This window comes from Rhinopithecus bieti, unplaced genomic scaffold (assembly GCF_001698545.2).
Source record: "Rhinopithecus bieti isolate Rb0 unplaced genomic scaffold, ASM169854v2 scaffold_14174, whole genome shotgun sequence".
NCBI classification, from domain to species: domain Eukaryota; kingdom Metazoa; phylum Chordata; class Mammalia; order Primates; family Cercopithecidae; genus Rhinopithecus; species Rhinopithecus bieti.
Window position 1 is genome coordinate 129,211 of NW_016807844.1, and position 21,595 is coordinate 150,805.

Consider the following 21,595-nt stretch of genomic DNA (forward strand, 5'->3'; position numbering starts at 1 on the left):
ATATATATATATATTGTATATATATGTATATATACTCTTAGTAAAATCCAGGAAATCCAAGAATTGGTGTTAAGCAGAAATGAAAAATATAAAATATTCTAGCTCAGGAGGTTATTACCCTCTCTGTGCCTTATACCTAATTTTTATTTCTAATATCAATTTCATTCCTTATTTAATCCACTCTATCCTGAGTCTAATTGTGATTATATTACTTTCTTGTTCAAAATTTTCAGTGATGCCCTATTGCCTGTAAAATAAAATTCAAACTGCCTTATCTGATGTTAAATAATTTTGTTATTTTGGCTTCTACATGTTTTTCTAAACTTATCACCTACTACCTCCCTTCATATAGTCTATACTTCAAATTAGATGGATTCTCCCTATGTGTCCTGAACTTTCTTTGCTTTTCCCCTAAGGACATTCTACCTTAACTGAGGTGAAAATTCTACTCCCTTATAATAAAACCCCTGTATGGAGCTCATATTGATTTCTTCTATTGAAATTCATCTCACAGTTTCTTTCCTGCATGACTTTTAGGCCACATCTCACTCTGTAGTGAAACTATATAAACATTTTGTGTAAGTCTCCTTTTCCTACCAGAATGTTGTCAGATACAGGTGTCTATTACCTTTGCATCCTCCACATTACCTAGCACAGTGCCATGTTTATATGCATTCAACTGGTATTTCTTGAGTGATGGTTCTTATGGGAAAAAACTAATACATGTTGAAGTGTTTGTTGGTGAAGTCAAAGTGAGATAACACTTTCCACACCTTTATAGTAATGGTAGAAAATGACATATTAAGCAGATGGCTTCAAGTATATAATACCTAAAAATCCCTATATATTTTTTAAACACTATCTTCCCAAGGACTGCAGAACTCATGACCCATTAAATTTCAAACAAAAGACTGTAGTGCAAAATGCAAAAATGCCTCTATGTTTTGCTTCTTAATAATGAGATGATGAAATAGTGGAATACAGAGGAAATAAGGAAAATTGCAAAAGATGGGTTAGGGAAAGAGATGATGAGTATATTTCTGTGAAAATTATTTTTCTCTAAGCTATGTGAATCTAGTGAAGAAAATTGTTCTTTAGCTAGCTATATTGTGATATTATTATTTCCAGGATTTACAGAACTTTTATTGATACTTTCATTTCTCAGTATGCAATTGTAAAAGCTTCTTTTATTCTTGTAGTGGATATACATTGCACAAATATTACAATACTGTCAATTAAAACTCCCTAGAAGTCAAATTGTTATTTCTTCTCACTGGAATAATAGCTTCATTAAATATGATTCGCCACGTATTTGGCAAAGAAGTACTATGTTCTCTCTTTGCAATGAAGTTGCAAGCCTTCCACCATTTGTTAGAGTATTGTGTTTTACAATGAAGCTTTATGCTCCCATTCCTTTTGGAATAACTATTAAATCTGAGATTGCCTTTGTGATAGGGCTGTAGAAGCAAAAATAATTTTTCCTGGTGTCTATTTTGAAATTTACATTGTGTTCTATAAAGTTCCATACTTTACTACAAATTTAAATCTTGAATTTACTACCAGAGCTGACAAAAAGATGAGAAATGTGACCACTCTGTCAATACTCACTCTCTCTCTCTCTCTCTCTCTCTCTCTCTCTCTCTCACTCAGAAAGTGCTTGGTCTTCAAAGAAGATAAATAGCCGGGCGCGGTGGCTCAAGCCTGTAATCCCAGCACTTTGGGAGGCCGAGATGGGCGGATCACGAGGTCAGGAGATCGAGACCATCCTGGCTAACACGGTGAAACCCCGTCTCTACTAAAAAATACAAAAAACTAGCCGGGCGAGGTGGCGGGCGCCTGTAGTCCCAGCTACGTGGGAGGCTGAGGCAGGAGAATGGCGTGAACCCAGGAGGCGGAGCTTGCAGTGAGCTGAGATCCGGCCACTGCACTCAGCCTGGGCGACAGAGCGAGACTCCGTCTCAAAACAACAACAACAACAAAAAAACAAAACAACAACAACAACAACAAAAAAAACAAAGAAGATAAATATATCATGATGTCCTGGGGGGAAAGAGAGTATTCATCCTATCTTTGAATCACCTACCACAGTGTACGCTTTTAGGCACACATCTATCTTGACAGAAAAAGTTGCCAGGTATTATCATTTTAGGCAAAGCAGGCACTGAGACCTAACTGGGTATAATTATTGAATCTTGGTCTCTTTCTGTACTATTTGTTATAGAGGTTTCTGCTCATTCTCTAATTGTAAATCCAAAGGACTTAGATGTCTTCCAAATGGTGTGATTGGAGAAGGGGCTATATAAATCCACCTTCTGTTCTGTAGCTCTTAGCCTGATAATAATATTGTCTCTTGCAGTAAGTGTGTTGAGGTGAAGACTGCAATAAAGAAGTTAAACTAGACTTGTCTGCAAACCCACAGCAAAATGAAGTAGCATATTATAGGTTTGGGCCTCATCCACATCTATCTATCTATCTATCTATCTATCTATCTATCTATCTATCAATCAATCAACTATATATTCATCCATCCTACAAAGCCAGCAATTTGCCATCTTCAGATAATTAGAACCTAGCCCTTTACTCTGAGTTTAGAACTCTTTCTCCCAAATTCACTATCTTTTTATGCATGCGTGTGTGTTCCCAGCAGATCTCAAATATTTGTTGTTTTTTAACTTTCAATAAGAAAAATCACATTCCATGCCCACAACAGAATAAAGAGTATGGGGGAGGGCAAAACCTTGAACAAGGTTGGAAGAAGAAGTTTCTAACTCTCTCTCTCTCTTTCTTAACATAGTGTTGGAGATATTTTAAAGGGAGGGGGGGATTTTCAATGATAATTAGATTTAGCTTTACTGAACATCTGTATTAACGCATTCTGGTCCAAATTCACCCTGTGTTAATCTGCATCTCTTTCTCTCTCCTTCCTTGGATGGCATTTCTACTCTTTTTTAACATTTCTCATTTTCCTTTATCTTAAACTCCCCTCTATATGACTAAGTAGGTCTTATTTCATGATGAGAGGGTAAAATCAAAGTTACTTAAGATTAGGAAGAGTAACAGTTTTTCCTGTAATGATTGGCTGCTGCATAGTGAAAGCCAAACTGAGCATCTGATGAGACCTCTGGGGACAAGCACATTTCACAGCCCAAAATTACCGATTCATCCCATCTCTGCAAATGATGTTCCACTGCTGGTTAGAGTGTGAATAGTTATGGAAAAGGCAGTGGGAGTGCATAGAATTCAGATATACCATATCAAAACTTGATCAAAGCTTATTTCTGGAAGCTGGACTTAAGATAACCAATCATTCAATTCCATCAAGAAAAGTATTAGGAGGATCAAAAAACATCAAAAGATCATGTAATCCAATCTGGTACCCATCATCTCTATATTATACTGTGAACTCTAAGAAGAAGTTGACTACTAAGAGTTGACTACTACAAGTGGTATAGATAATTTTAATTACTTGCAGTTGTTTTTACCTGTACTCTCACCGTAAACACTGAATTAGCAATTACTGAATCATTGGTCCTACTAGAAATACAGGATCAGGTTCCTGTGAGCCTCTGGTCACAACATTTTCATGAACCCTTTAATATATAACCTATTTCATATGTGTTTCTGTTTAAAGACACCTTATTTTAAACACCTGATTTTAAAGACATCTTATTTCATTAACATTGAATTCACGGCCAACGACACTATAACTCAGGCTTGAATGAGGCTTATCTAACACATGTATTTGCTCCATAAGGCACATCACAGCGTTCTTGCACTAAGGAAAACAGGATAACTCTTCATCACTATGCTTGGGGGCAGAAGTGAGTGGTGGGGAGTGATTTTAAACAGGAACACGCCCAACAGAAAGCACAACAATGTGAAAAACATGTCACTAAGTAGACCCTCAAAATGATAATTCTTTACAGTAAAAGAGCTGAAACAAGAAGGCACAGTGTCACCTTGTTCAACCTTAGCTGAGAAAGTAGACAACAAGCAATTCAATTGTTCTGCTATTCTGCATATGTCTATGAATGACAGTGAAAGACCTAAGAGTAGATTTGGGGGGGCACAAGTTAACTTTAGCATATAGTTGAATTTGCATATATGGAATTCATGGATAAGAATCTACTGTATTAATTACATAAACATGGCATGAGATATTATTGGAAGAAAGGAAAAACAGACATATTTTAGTCCTGCCAAAATTTGAACACAAGGAAAGTACAGAAGTTATCCAAATTCTATTATATTTTCTATGATGTGCTCTTAAAACCGAAAAGATTAATCATTTATTGGAAAGCTAACGAACTTATAATATGCAGTCCTAATTGAACCATGACCTACAACAGAGTATTCCATACCAATGTAATGTTTCTTGGCCTTGTTGCACCGAATGGAACATAAGCTCCTTGGGGACAGAGATTACATTTATTTTGGTCTTTGCATTTTGCAAGTTACCTCATTTATGAGCTTTCACATAATTAGTATCCAATAGTTACATAATTAGTATTCAATAGTCATTTATAAACCAACAAACAGCATATAAAAGTAAATACAAATTGTCAACTGACACTCTCATTTATCTTATTTTAAAAAAACTTTATTATGATAATTTAAAAAAATAATACTTATTGTAGTGCCTGTATCAAAGATATTGCTTAACAGAAATTTGTTAAATAAGTGAATGTAGCTAATTTTCATTTACAGAGCATGAATGTCAGAATTTGGATAACTTCTGTACTTTCCTTGTGTTCAAATTTTGGCAGGACTAAAATAGTGTGTCAAACTTAAGATAGCCCTGCATTAATAATAATTTGAATTCAGCTTTCACTACATGCCAGATTCTGCATAGCGCTTTACATATATTATATAATTTAATATTTACATCAACCTCAAGAAGTAAATATTATTTGTAATTCATAAAATAAGCTCTGCCAAGTTCAAGCTTAAAACTGAAAGTTTAGGTAGGAAAGAGTCACAATCTGAACTAAGATCTGTCTGATTACAATCCACTTTGTGATTTAATCTCTCTGCGCAATACCTGTCAAGGAGCTAGTACATGAAGCATGACTCAAGTTTTGCAAAAGACTCATTTCCAAATTGATAGAAATATGCATGAATTAATTGATTACCAGAGTTAAGAGATATTTCATTTTGGAAACATGATCTGATATATCAGATTAAAAATGTAAATTGTCTTTTCTTTAACTGTTTTCACACTTTTTTTTTCTTGGAATATCAGTTATTACCTAAGACATCTATGAGGATTCATGTCAAGGAGAGTTACACTTAAAAGAACAAAGAGCAGTGTACCCTAGTAATTTATGCTTGAACCAGAGGCTTGCATCTCTGGATACAAAAGCTTTTTCTGCACTGCAGTTAAACAGCCGAATTGATATAAATAGCATTCATTTTCATGGCCTGGAGAATATTTAAAATAGGATTATGGATTTGCCATGGAATCAAACAGTTAGGAAAACTGAACTGTGAGAATGCAAGCTACTGTGTCAACAGCATTTATAAAAGAATGCCAGTAAGAGGAAAGACAATACATGCAAAATGGGATTTGTTTCTCTTGGAAGTCAGTAATACAATGATGCCAAGTTTGTTCTAGGATAATGAGATACCTTTTAAGATGAGTGAGTTGTGACTGTGTTGTTTGAAAAGATTTATCTTCTTTACACAGTTAAGAACTAACTAGCTCCTAGCTATGAGCTAGGAGACTCTAGTGTTGTAATACGATTCATACAATGATAAACTACAGCTGTACAGGAATATTTTAAAAACATTGCCCTTTTAACAAAAGCTTTGTGAACATTGAACTACAAGTATTGACTGAAAGGGAAAATATATATGAGTATTAAAAGCATACTTAATATTTATCAGTATTTTAAACTACTTCAAAAAATTTCTTACTTAATGTTCACTGTAACCTTAAAAGGATATTATCTATTCAAGATACACAGCTAGTATAACTAGAATTGGAACTAAGATCTTATAGATTCTAAAATCCATGTCTTTTCTACTACAATAAGAAAGAAAAAATGCAAGCATGACTTTACTATGATACATCATAGAGGAATCAAGTAGCATTCTTCAATTGCATCACCATTTTGGTAAGTGTCAAAGAGTAAAATACTTAAGGTGGTGAGTCTGAAAGTATGATGATTAAGAAGATAAAATTTAAGTGTTTTATTTTTATTTTATGTTTTAAAAATAGACTACATTTAGAGCATTTTTAGGTTCACAGTGAAATAGAATGGAAGTTAGAAAGAGTACTCATACACCTCTGTTGCCACACATGCACAGCCTCTCCACTTTCAACATCCCCTACCAGAGTGGTACGCATGTTACAATCAAGAAACCTGTATCAACATGCCATTGTCACCCAAAGTCCATAATTTCCACTAGGGTTTACTCTTGATGTTGTATATTCCAGGAGTTTTTATGAGTATATAATGACTTGTCTTTATAATTATAGAATCACACAGAATAGTTTCATTGCCCCCCAACATTCTGTGTGTTCCACCAGTTTATCCCTTCTTCCATCCTAATCCCTAGCAAACACTAATTTTTTACTATCTCCACAATTTTGCATTTCCCAGAATGCCATATAGTTGGAATCATCCAGTATGCAGACTTTTCAAATTGGCTTTTTTCACTTAGTAATATGCACATACATTTCATCCATGTGTTTGCATGCTTTGATAGTTCATCTCTTTTTCAATAAACAATATTGCATAGTCTAGATACGTCACAGTTTACAGGTGTTGTTTTAATTAGGCTATATTTTTGACAAAATCTATAAAACATAAAATAAACTTGCTATTTAAAAAGCAAAACAAAACTGTCACAAAACCAATTTGGTCATTCTGTTATAGGCAGCATGATGCCGTGCCTACACAGGATGTATAATAAAGTAGTATTTATACTTTTCCATGGTTTATTTGGGTCTAGTAGGTGTCACAGTGGAAAATAATTGGATACTGTTTCAGCAAGTTTATAAATTATAGTATATTCCCTCTGAACTGAAATACAGTACTTTCAGAAATACTTTCTGACTGTAAATGCTGACAATCTAATGAGATGAATGAAGTACATATGTTTTTATTTGATATATTTATTTTACTTTCGACAATGGATGGCTGATGACTCAAATATTAAAAATATACTAAAATTACTTGGACAACATTTTTCAGTTGCATGTAGGACTATTCTGCCTAGGATATAATTCAACTGGCCTATGTATTAATAGCAGCTAACACCAGAAAATTATACTTTATTACCCCAAATGAGATCTTTGAGCGAGTAGAATGAATCATTTCCTGATATATTCCCTGTTACATAAATAAGCTTATTATATTATAGAAAAACGTTCTTTAAATTGCTCTTAGAATTGTTCTTAGAGTTCCTGAGATGTTTTCTATAGTGCAAAATTCCTTTTCAAAGATGCTCCATTTTTCAATAATCGATATTTAACATGTAACTTTCACCATACTACACTCTTGAGTAATCTAACAGCTTCATTGACAATGCCACTGTTTGTAATATAATATTTTCATGGGCCAGACCTCTCCTCTTTAATTACTGCAAATAAGCAACTTCCACATCAGTTGACATTAAACTGTTTTCTACTTATCATCATTTGAAAACATCTGTTTTGATAACCTGAATGGCATTTAAAATCAATTACTGACAGTAGTACAAGTGATTTTTTATTTATACTGAAATAAGTTTAAACATTGTCTCACTAGCTATCAACTAGTTTTCTCTCTAGCATATCTATGCAGAAATACATACATTGCAATAGGACAGAAAGCCAAACTCCCAAATCTGCTTCCCTTTAGTGCTAAACTAGAAAGGTAAGGATGAAAATTATTGTTTCAACACATGGGAAATTACAATCCCTTGTTAACTGAATAAAACATGACTTAGAAAAGTGGTCATTTCATTTCCCAGCAGCTTTGGAGAAAATATTTTCTTCATTTCAATAGCATCAAATCTTAGCTTGTGTTTTCCTTAGCAAGTTACAAGAAGAAGAAAAAGAAACAAAGAAAGAGAAGGGCAGGGTAAGGGGAAGGGCAGGGAAGGAGAGGGGGAGGGAGAAGGAATGAGGAGAAGGAAACGGGAAGAGGAAGGAAGGGGGAGGGGGAAAGGAAGGGAGGAGAGGGAGGGAGGGACCACATTCTTTCATCAAGGAAATAGAGAAAATAATTTATCCAATGTTTTGTTATGAGGATTAAGGGACAAAAATATGTGGCAAAGTTTTTTGTTATTACCTGAGGCTAGGCCAGTATTATAACCAGAAAAGCTCACAATCTATTTCAATTGCAGACTTGTTAACTTATTCCCTTAAAAGTCTTTACTACCAGGCAGAGAGAGAAAATCCTTAAAATGAGTTGTATGGATTTTGTATTTGTAACTTTGCATAACACTACACCCTCATACATAATTAACATACCTGTGTTAAATGATTTTTTAAATATTAGAAAATGGTAATAAATATAAATTTCAAGAAAGTATAATATATGTATTTATCTATTAATAGCTAGATTGTTCATATTTTCCATATACCATAGACAACTCTAAAATTATTTTTATTACTTAGCTTGCATATGCTTAGGATATACTCTCAAAAGTTAAATATGTAAATCAGAAGATATGCACATTTTACATGTTTATTCCTATTACCAGTCATTTTTTACTAAAGTTAAAAACAATTTATAGTCCTACATGTTATACAAGCATCTCTCTCTTTGCTCAATGTCACAATACAATCATGTTACCATTGAGGTAATTTAAATTGTTTCAAGGATAAACAATGACAACAACAGCAACAACAACAACAAATCATTTAGACTTGTAGTTTGATTATGATTGGGCTTGAATATCCTGTCATAAGCTGTAATCACTTGTATTTCTACATTCATATCTTGTATATCAATGTCTTTTTCCTGTTTGTTCTTGGGAATTCATTCATCTTTTTCTTGTTGATCTCTAAAAGCTCTTGTTATATGACAGATTATAACTTTGTTTTTATGTATGCAGTAAACATTTTACCCTATTTAGTATTTGTGTTTTCATTTTGTGTGTTTTCCATAGATCATTTTTAAATCTTTATATGTTTATTCTATAAGTTATTTCCTTTATGGTTGCATAATTAAGTAGCATGCCAAGAGTAGCTTCACTAGCTTAACATTGTAACTTCTCACACACGTTTTCTTCTAGTACTTTTAAAATCCAGGATCTCTTAAATAAAGCAATAATTATTTTTTATTTATGGGGTAAGATATACATCCAGTTTTGTTTTTTATTCCCCAAATAACCAGAAAGTTGCTTAATGAAATTTGTTCTGTAATTTGTCGTTTTTCTTTATTTGAATGTTATACTTAATTTGTCTTTTACTGGTCTATTGTGGACTTACTTATTTGTTTGCCTTTTCCTTACAAGAATTATATTGCATCTTTAAAACACATTTAATCACAAAGAATATTAATACATTTTCATTTTTCATATTTTGTGAATATAACACTCTAATACTGACTGCTGTATAACACTCTTATTCTTATTAAGTTCTATTAAACTGAGAAACATATTAATATTGTTATAAAATTTATTAAATGTTTTAAAATTTTTCTTACAAATCTTAAAATTTTTGTCATTTACATAAATTTAAAAATGATTGACATATAAACTGTACCATATTTTGGAAAAATGTGATCTTATATATAGTGTATATAATATGTAATGATTAAATCTGCGTAATTAGCATACTCATCACCTAAAACATTTATTATTTCTTTGTGTTGTGAACCTTCAAAATCCTCTCTTCAGGATTTTGAAAATATATATTAAATTATTTTAATTATAGTTGCCCAAAATTCTAGGATTCCTTTTTTCTAGCTATAATTTTATGTCCTTTACTCAGTCTCTTACTATCTTCTCTTACTTCTACCCTTTCAAGCCTCTAATAACCACAGTTCTTCTCTTTACTTCTGTGAGCTAAATGTTTTTGTTTTCACATACAAGTGATACACATCTTTTTGTGCCTAACTTATTTCACTTAATATAATATCTTCCAGGTTTATCCATGTTGATACAAATAACAGAATTTTATTATTTTTTAATAGCTGAATATTATTCCCTTGTGTATTTATACCACAGTTTTTTAATTCATTCAGCTGGTGATGGACACTTACATTGATTCCATACTGTTCATTTTCACACTGCTATGAAGAAATATCCGAGACTTGGTAATTTACAAATAAAAGAGGTTTAATTGACTCACAGTTCTAAATAGCTGGGAAGGCCTCAGGAAACTTACAATCATGGTGGATGGGGAAGCAAACATGTCCTTCACAGCAAAGGGGGAAAAGCCCTCTATAAAACCATCAAATCTCCTAAGAACTCACTAACTATCATGAGAACAGCATGAAGGTAACGGCTCCTATGATTCAATTACCTCCCATCAGGTCCCTCCCACAACATGTAGGGATTATGGGAACTACAATTCAATACAAGATTTTGGTGGGGGACACAGCTAAATTATGTAATTCCACCCATGCCTCCCCCAAATCTTATGTCCTCATATTTTAAAACACAATCATACCCTTCCAACAGTCCTCTTACTTGATATGATTTTGAGTTTTCAAAAATAAATTGAGACTTGTTTTTGGCCCAAAGTATAATTAATGCTAGATAATATTTTATGTGATAATGAGAAGAATGTGTTTTCTGCAGCTAAAGGATAAAATGACTTATAAATGTCTTTTAGGTCTATTTGGTGTAAAGTGCAGTTTAAGACCTATGTTTCGCGATTCTCTGTCTAGATGATATGTTTCATGCTGAGAGTCAGGTGTTAAAGTCCCCAGCTTTTATTGTACTAGAGATTCTCTCTCCCCTTAGTTCTAACAATATTTCCTTAGTAAATCTGGATGCTATGGTATTGGGTACATATATATTTAACATTGTTATATCCTCTTGCTTAATTGATCTTATTATTATACAATAACCTTCTTTGTTTCTTTTTTTGTTACTTAAAGTTTATTTTATCTGATATAAATATAACTTTCCTGCTCACTTTTTATTTCCATTTGTATGAAATATCATTTTCCACCTCTTCACTTTCAGTCTACATGTGTCTTTACAAATGAAGTGAGTCTCTTGTGGGAAGCATATAGTTGAGTCTTGTTTTCTAATCGATTCAGCCAATCTGTATCTTTTTATTGGGGAATTTAAATCATTTACATGCTAGTCAGTTATTGGCTGGGAAACACTTACTCCTATCATTTTTTACGTTGTTTTCTGGTGTTTTGCAAATTCTTTGTTTCTTTCTTCCTCTCTTATTGTTTATCTTTTCACTTTGGTGATTTTCTATATTGATTCAATTTGATTCTGTTTTATTTCTCATTTATTTATCTGTTCTACCAGTGAGGTTCATATTTTATATGTTTTTATAATGGTAGAGATTGCCCATGTGCTTTCAAATGTAAGACTTCCTTAAGCATTCTTGTAGGACCGGTCTAGTGGTGATGAATTCCCTCAGTTTTTGTTTGCCTGGGAAACACTTTATTTCTCCTTAATTTCTAAAGGATAGCTTTGTCTGAGTATTACATTTCTGGCTGGAGGGTTGTTTATTTGTCTGCTTTTCCCTGAACTTTGACTATATTATCCTATTATCTCCTGATCTGTATAGTTTCCATTGACAAATTTACCATTTCTCTGATTGGGATTTCCTTATGTGTGTCTTGATGCTTTCCTCTTGTTGTTTTTAAAAGTCTCTCTTTATCTTGTGACAGTTATTTATTGTATCGCAGAGAGGAAATTCTTAAGTTTGCTCAGAGGTGGGGATAGCAGGCAGACCAGCCTTCAGGCCCTTCAAGAACATGCACAAGTACATGGCATCTCTGCTGCTGGAGTAAATGTAATTGCTGGTTGTGGTGGTATGCCTTGAACTGGTGGCTTTAAGGCTCTGGGGAACATGCATGTCAGCTTTTTCTGTCCTGGAGAAAACTTCCTCACTGTGCTAGACTGTTTATACTCTAGGATGGAGGGTCCTGCGTGTGCTTCAGTACAACAGTCATGGCTGAACTATTGGGTCCAGCTGGTGGTGCAATACTGCAACCCTCTGAATGGATGTGGGATGGATGTCAGTGAGGCCCCAGGGATGTGGAGATGCAGGGGCTATTGGTTCTCAGGGAAGGATGTACTCTGATGGTGACCATGCTCTCAAGATGGCATTGCGCTGTAGTAACCTGGGTCCCAACAAGTGAAGGTGATCTAGCGTTAATTTTTTTTCTCTGGGATAATAAAATCCTATGAACTCCAGGCAACTCCCTCTCATGGACGTAGGCCCTATGAGGGCTGAGGGGCCCTACTATAGCTAGAATTTCAAGTTTCTGTGGTTGAAATGTGGGCTTTGGGGCATTCCCCCTTACCTATTCTCAGATATGGTGAGTACCTCTTGGTTCTGAGCCAATCTTGGCCAGATTCTTTGCTTCCCTCTCTATGCCACATCTCAAGCTTCCATGCCTCAGAGGGTCTTCATCACTTCCTTGCTGAATTTCATTGTTCTCCTTCAAACATCCTATTCAATGTGTGGTTTGCTGTTATGATTCTTCTTCATGGAGGAGGTGAGCACTAGAGGCTTCTAGTAAGCCATCTTCATGACATCTGTCTGGGTCATTTCTTTTTAAAGCATCCATTTATATTGTTCGTGAAAATTATTTACTAGTTCACATTTTTAATTAATAGGTTGCATCATCGTATTAGTCGAAGTATGCATTATAACTTTAATAGTGAGTTTATGGATTAAAATATATGTGTAGATTGTGTATCTGGTTCAGCATTTACACTGAAAACTTGAACACATGATTTAACTTTGTTTGCCTCAGTTTCCAGGTAATGATAACATCTTCAAGGGAAAATCAATGCTTTTATTTTGAAAGATGGGAGGTTTTTGGAGCAGTTAATAAAGAACTCTTGGCAAAGGAAAAGGCTGTGGGTTGACAATATTTGACAATAACTAACCTTGAGATAAAAATATAGGCAGACATCTATAAAGATTAATGTGTTCTTTATGTGCTGCTTATGAAAAATGACCTGAATACTAAGGTGATGATAAAGATTTGTTGTTCAAGAGAGAATGGAACTCTAGAGACAGAGTTTCACAGAGCAATTACTCTAATGCTGACATTAATATCTGAAGAAAGTTGTTTTCTCCCATAGCAAAGGTAACACTCTACTGATTTTCAACATAAAAATCCCTCTGACCTCTATTTGTAAGGTTCCTCATGGCATGAAACTCAAATATGTAAGGAATTGACTTTCAATTTCAATCACTCCATGCATATTCAGCTGGACTGGCATGTGGCCCACATTAACCTGGTTATTACTAAAAGCAGAATGTTCTTCTTTAAGAAAAAAAAAGCACCATGAAGTGTGTAGGCGTGTTTTCTTTACTTCTATGCCCATTTGTGCTTGATTCTCAAAGTCATGTTGATGCTAGAAAACTGATCAGTGTTTTATGACTCCAAACTTTCCTTTCCTCCTTTTTTTTTTTTTTTTTTTTTTTTTTTTTCCTGTGAGATGGCGTTTTGTTCTTGTTGCCCAGGGTGGAGTACAGTGGCATGATCTTGGCTCACTGCAGCCTCTGTCTCTCAGGTTCAAGCGATTCTCCTGCCTCAGCCTCCCAAGTAGCTGGGATTACAGGCATGTGCCACCACACCAAGCTAATTTTGTTTTGTTTTGTTTTTTGTTTCTGATTTTTCTTCTTCTTCTTCTTCTTCTTCTTCTTCTTCTTCTTCTTCTTCTTCTTTTTTTTTGTAGAGACAGGGTTTCTCCATGTTGGTCAGGCTGATCTCGAACTCCTGACCACAGGTGATCCACCCACCTTGGCCTCCCAAAATGCTGGGATTATAGGCATAAGCCACTGCGCCCAGCCACTTTCCTCCATTTTTAAAGTGTACTCTGACATTCCTCAAATTTTCTGAATCATAAAAATCATTAGAAACAATTTATGAATATATGAACTCTTTAAGTCATCTGAAGAAAGATGGTTTTAGTTCAGACTACAGATAAGGCAGTGACTCTCAACAGCTGTTTTACAATCTCCTCCCAATGCTGTGTCATGGTCAGAACACAAAATATGAGTAAAAAGCACAGGTTTGAAATATCACACCAGGTCCATACAAAAAGAAAGTTTAGAGTCCAGGTAATAAACACATACTGAACAGTTTAGGAAAGAGTGAGGAACTAAGAAATGTATCAGGAGATATTTAACAACTAGTGGCTGACGCACGACTGAACAGAAGAAATACAATTATTTTAACGACTTGGTTAAGGCACCTAACATGTTATTAGGATTATCTAGGTCAATTATATAGGTATTCTTAGGCATGTCTTGATTCCCTAAACTTTTAATTAGCAATTGCATTCAATATTATCATACTTGAAGTGAAACAGGCAGATAGAGAATATTGCTTATAATATTCTATTTTAGCCTATGTTATTCCTTTCTGGATATATTCTTCATGACATTAACTCATTGATATGTGGTATCTATTAGAAAGAAAGTGATTAACTCATTCTGACATTGAATAAAAGATAGCCAGCTGAATAATAAAAGCATATTTGGCTGCATTGGAAATACAGTATAACAAAGGATATCAATTAAATCCCAAACTCTATCATTAATGATTGTTCTGTTTTGGGAGAGAGTAGAGGAAAAAAAAATTTCCAGTTACTCATATTAATCTATGTAGGTGAGAGTTTTAACTGTTGTATATAACTGCATAACTACTTTTTAAAATATAAGCCATGATAATTGGGTGCAGTGGCTCAGACCTGTAATCCCAGCATTTTGGGAGACCAAGGCAGGCGGGTCACCTGAGGTCAGGAGTTTGAGACCAGCCTGGCCAACATGGTGAAACCCAGTCCCTACTAAAAATACAAAAACAATTAGCTAGGTGTGGTGGCACATGCATATAGTTCCAGCTGCTCAGGAGGCTGAGGCGTGAGAATCACTTGAACCCAGGTGGCAGAGGCTGCAGGGAGCCGAGATCGGGCCACTGCACTCCAGCCTGGGTGACAGAGTGAGAATTTGTCAAAAAAAGAAAAAAGAAAAAAAAGAGAAAGAAAGAAAATATAGATAGATAGATAGATGCCATGATAACAATCAATCGAGGAAAGAAATGAAAGCATCAGGGACAAGATAAAAATTTTTAAATGTTGCACTTAGTCTCTTTTAACTGCGCATCAGTTTCTTAGGATATCTGTAGGAAAATAACAATTGTTCTAATTCCTAAGGAGCTCATTTTTTCCTTGCCCTTGTCCTTCATTTTGAATAATTTTTACAATTATGTTCTAACTATATATAAATGATTTTCATGAAATGGGTATTATGACTCTTGATGCACAAGCAATATGACCTGATTAGGTCATAGGAAAAAAAAATAGAATATTTTGTACAAGTGTGCCTGCTAATGAAATATGGCACCAAGATACCAAATTAATTAACCATCCAACAAACCAACCAACATAACAAAGGGTTTATTACTTCAAGAGCACCTCAAAAGCACACCAAGGTCTATAATGGAATAAGTAAAATATTTTCAAATACAGGGCATAATTCCTCAGTGAGTACTATTTTTTTCAACATTCAACTGGTTATGCTCAAGAAAATGCACATATTTCTACTACTGAAAACTGTTCTCAGCTGTCAGTATTGAGTATATGATGGCAGACAATCTCAGCTACTAGTTCTTTTGCCTTATAAGTGGTTTTGAATACACTATGAATAACAGAATATGCACATAATAAAATACATTGTTTTACATATCAGTTGTCACACTATTCCATTTGTATAAATACAGATGGGGCACAAGTGGTGAGATTTAGTGACTTCAGCATTCTCTAAAAACGCTGAATAAAAATTCTCACAAAGCTGCTGGTTAGCTAAGAGAAAGAAAATGATTTTAAATACTGGTGTTTTATAGGCACCAGTTTAGAAGATTTAAAATCTAAAGGGCTTTCTAAATTTCTGGATCTGGAGCTTGATCTAGTCAGTGCTATCTAACAGAATAAAATGCAAGCCACAAGCATAGTTTTAAATTTTCTAGCAGTCACAGTAAAACTGAAAATAAACAGATGTAAATTATTTTAATAATATATTTTATTTAACGTAACATATCTAAAATATTATTATTTCAACATGTAGCACTAGCCATGCTACCAGTGCTCAATAGCTATTTGAGGCTAAAAGCTACCTAATTAACTAGCACAAAACTAGACTTTGAATGAAAACTTTGAATGAATTTAATTTTTTATTTAAGTCCTAGTTCAAACTAGAATATTTACTTATGATTTATTCTGAACTTCAAATCTATTTAGTAAGTCAATGCAAACCAAAAAATATATTTTTTAAAGAATTAAATTAAAAAATCATCTTGGTTTATAAAACTGCTATAGTTAAGACCAGAACTCAAATATTAAATGTATATATTTTTCTTACTCATATACCCAGTTAAAAACCTATATGAATTTAAAACAAAACTGGATAAAATGGAACATTTAGACTTAAAATATTTTGAAAATCATAATTTTATGAACAATGAAAACATGAATCAAAATTAATTATATCAACCATGAACACAGTTATACTCCCAGTGTTTTCTGGATATACCCTGAATGTCATCACTAGTTTAAAATAATCAACTGAGATTTGTATAATATTAGAAACCAGGAATACTCTTTATTTCCCAGTCATGACTTAACAATTTTTTTTCCAATAGTTTCTCTAAAACATGAAAACTCATGTGAATCAATTTTTTGCCCGTTTATCCACATATCATATTACATTAAAATTAGTAAACATTTTGAAGTCAGAGGGAGATGCATCTTAATCTAACATTTATTTGGCCTATCATTGGGATCAGAGCAATGCCAGTACCAAGTAGACAATACCATCTCCCCCATGAATTGAGTGAAAGGATTACGTGATACAATATCTTTTAAATGACGAATAAATAGTCCTTATTTGAGAATGACAGTGTTAACGTAGACTTTGATTGAGATATTTTAAGTGGTAGGTATATATCTCAGCATAAACAGCTTAAAAGTAAAGTCAGTTGCAAAAGAAGATTCTAGATGTAGTCACATTTCTGCTGTTTCACAACTTAGCCTCTCAAAATTACAACCTAGAATAAAAGACAATGCTTTTTACTCTTAGACTGGACATAAGATAAAAGCTTACAAAAATTGAGGTAACTTGGCATGGTGGACACAGCTTTAGTATTAGACCAATGTCTTTGAATTCTAGAGAAACATGAATACTAGAGAAGGATGAGAAAATGAGTTTGTGAAATATCAAGTAAATGAAAACTATCAATGATATCTTTGAATACAATAGTCATTTTTGGTTTTTTGGCCACTTCTGTGGAATAAATGTTGTGTCCTCTCCATCCAAATCTTTATGTTAAAACCCTAATTCCCAATGTCATGACATTTGGATATGGGGCCTTTGAGAGATGATGAGATCATAAAGTTGGAAGCCCTTATGATGGGATTAGTGCCCTTATCAGAGAAACAAGAAAGTATGCTTATTCTCTGATCTCTGTTATGTGAAGATCCAATGAGAAGACTGCATCTGAAAACCAAAAGGCAGACCCTCTCCAGATACCAGATCTTCCAGAACCTTGACCTCAGATTTCCCAGCTTGCAGAACTATGAGAAATAAATGTCCGGTATTTAAGCCACCTATCTGTGGTAATTTGTTACAGCACCCCAATTGACTAAAACAGCCAACTGGAATCAGTTAATTCTATTTCTCCTAAAAATGTCTAATATTTTATTGGGAATATAGTCTTCTTTCACTCTTTCTCAATGTGTTTAGAAGGAATCTGGCTCTTCTCAGATGCCAGGGCTACCATCTAAGAGGCTTGATTATGCTATGGTGGCAATGACTGACACAATGGCTATGTAACTATTCAGAGCTCATAATCATCATTCAATGTTTGATAACAAATCTGGAACAGAAGAAAACGTTATTTCTGGCTGCAGTTTAGTCTGGAAAGAGGTGGGACATTACTAGAGCAATTTTGTCACCACAAAGAATATCTGTCTTAAATGTAACCAAAATGACGGAAAAAGAAACCAAGAAAAATAAATAAAGATTATGTATTAAGTCACATTTGAAACTAGAACTACTTGGGAACTTTCTGACTATATGAACCATTTAAGTCTGTTTTCCTTAAGACATTTTGGGCAAGTACGTAAGTCACTTGCAAACAGAACAATTTAACACAGGAAGTCTAAGAATTGACTTTAATTTTTCCCATTTGCATGCTTATCCTTTCTATTAACTATAGTATAGAACTAATCTGTCTAGTTCATGCTCTTCAATAGTTTTAGTTTTATCTCTGAAGATCAAGCTATTGACCTTAAACACTTTAACACAATAAAACATCATGCTTTTATTTACTTATTGCTATAGATTAGTTCTCAACTGATAGCCAAAACAAAATGTACATCTTTTGCTAATAGCATTCCCACCAGCAATAGATTACATTTGTTACAATGTCCTACTCAATAACAGTAACAATAACACATACTCCTCCAGTCTAAGAAACCAGATCCATTTCTGTATCTACTATAGAACAAAAGCTTTATACCACTTGCAAAATAGCAGCAAATACTTCTACCCTCAGGAGAAAGAGAAGAAAAAAAAATCCTAACGGAAGACCTGAAATACATTCTGGGCACAGATTATTAAAAAATTTATACTAATGAAAGAACAGTAGGATTTTCATATTGGGTTCTACCCTCGAAACTCATGACATACTTCCCTACCTAAGGCTGATAGTAAAACAGAAAAATGGAAAATGTCATCCTCCCTTTCTGCCAACACTAGGCTAGAAAGTGTTGAGTAATACACAACAGTCTACAGCTGGGGGAATTATAAGAGTGTGGAAAGAACGACCTTCTCCGAGACAGAAGTGCACATAGGAGATCTGGATTTGAGAGTGGATGAGACATCGAGAGAAACTACCTAACAGACCAGCCCACACTTTAATTATAAGGTAAGTCAGAGTATTTTGAAGCCTGTGGTGAACTGAGAGTGACCAGAAGCAGAAAACCAGAAACTCAGTGTCTTAACTTATTTTCTGATGCTATAATAGGATATCACAGCCTGGATAATTTATAACAAATAGGAGTTTATTTGGCTCATGCTTCTGGGGTCTGGGAAATTCAAGAACATGACACCAGCATCTGGTGGGGTTTATTCCATCGTGGAAGGCATCACATGGTGAATGAGCGTGTAAGACAGAGAGAAGAGTGAAACCAAATTCATCCTTTTATCAGGAGCACACTTTCTCAATAATGGCGTTATTTTAAAAGTGGATCCATTGTGACTTAATCAACTCTTAAAGGGCCCACTTCTCAACACTGTTAAAATGGCTATTAAATTTCAATATCAATGTTGGTGGGAACATTCAAACCATAGCACTCAGCACCTGAATATTGGCACAACTCCCTATAATAAAGTCCTTACCAAAAAAAAAAAAAAAAAGGCAATTTCTGGAAAAAATATATAAAAAATTTAGTAAGTTTCTACTACTGTACTCAAGGTATATGGCTTTTAAGCAAAATTATAAGATACACAAAGATGCAAGTAAATAAATAACACACTGTCAAGAGATAAAACAATAAAACTAAGTTTATATATGACATATGTTTAGCATATTAATCATCTATATATTAAAATTCCCATCTGTGAAATTTAATATATAGATGATTACAATGTTAACGAAACTAGTGGAAAAGATAAGACATACACATGATTAGATGGGAAATGGCAGCAGAATGAAATAAAATAACATAATATAAAACAAGAAAGAAGGAAATAAAAATGCTAGAAATAAAAGCAAAAAGAACAAACCTGCAGGCACCATATTATCCAACTTTAAACTACACTGCAAGGTTGCAGTAACCAAAATGGCATGGGACTGGTACAGAAACAGACACATAGACCAATGGAGCATGTTAAAGAAAACAAAAATAAAGCTGCAAAACTATAATCTTGTGACAAAGTCAACAAAAACAATCAATGGGGAAAGGACTCCCTATTTAATAAACAGTGCAGGGATAAGTGGCAAGCCATCTGCAGAAGACTGAAGCTGGACCCTTTCTTTACCACATACAAAAACCAAGATGAATTAAAGAGTTAAATGAAAACCCTAAAACTATACAAATCCTGGAAAATAACCTAAGAAATACATTCTGGACATAGAAACTGGAAAAGATTGTATGAAAATGCCAAAAGCAATTGCAACAAAAATGAAAATTGACAAGTGGGATTTAATTAAATTGAAGAGCTTCTGCACAATGAAACTATTCGCACACAAACAACCTACAGACTGGAGAAAGTATTTACAATGTATGCATCTGACAAAGTTCTAATATCCAGAATTTATAAGGAACTTAAAGAAATCAACAAGCAATAAACAGATAACCCTATTAAAAATAAGCAAAGAACATGAACAAACACTTTTTAAAGAAAAAATACAAATGGCTAAACATGAAAATATGCTCAACATCACTAATCATTAGAGAAATGCAAATAAAACAATGAGATGGTAAAGAGGTTTAATTGATTCACAGTTCTGCATGGTTGGAGAGGTCTCAGGAAACTTACAATCATGGTGGAAGGCAAAAGGGAAGCAGGCACCTTCTTCCAGTCTTCTCATATCAGTCAGAATGGCTATTACTAAAAAGTCAAAAAATAACTGGTGCTGTTGAGTTTGCAGAGAAAAGTGAACGCTTATACACTGCTGGTAAGAATGTAAATTAGTTCAGCCATTGTGGGAGGCAATTTAGTGATTTTTCAAAGAATTTATGACAGAACTACCATTTGACCCAGCAATCCCATTATTCATTACATACCCAAAACACTATAAATTGTTCAACCATAAAGACATAGGAACGTGTCTATTCATCACAACACTATTCCCAATAGCAAAGTCATGGAATCAACCTAAATGCCCATCAAGAGTAGACTAAAGAAAGAAAATGTGGTACATATATACCATGGACTACTAAATAGCCATAAAATAGAATGAGATTATGCCCTTCACAGCAACATGGATGTAGCTGGAGGCCATGACTTTTGATATGCTTTGGCTTTGTGTTGCCACCCACCTCTCATCTTGAATTCTGATTCCCCAGTTGTTGAGGGAGGGTCCTGGTGGGAGATTATTGGATCATGGGGGCAGTTTTCTTCCATGATGCTCTCATGATAGTGAGCGAGTTCTCATGAGATCTGACGGTTTTATAAGTGAGGTTTTCCCCTGCTCGTTCTCTCTTTCTTGTAGCCCTGCGAGGAAGGTGCCTGCTTCCCTTTTGCCTTCCACCATGATTGTAAGTTTCCTGAGACCTCTCCAGCCATGCAGAACTGTGAATCAATTAAACTCCTTTCCATTGTAAGTTACCTGGTCTCAGATATGCTTCATAGCAGCATGAGAATGGACTAATGTAATCCTAAGTGAACTAATGTAGAAACAGAAAACCAAATACTGGATGTTCTCACTTATGAGGGAAA

At 34.2% G+C, this 21,595-nt stretch overlaps 1 protein-coding gene across 1 annotated transcript in view; it reads right to left on the reverse strand.

Moving 5' to 3' along the window:
* DPP10 (dipeptidyl peptidase like 10) overlaps positions 1-21,595 on the reverse strand; it is a gene marked incomplete at its 3' end in the record, with an annotated part of 621,968 nt that overhangs the window by 104,411 nt on the left and 495,962 nt on the right. The window lies entirely within an intron of this gene.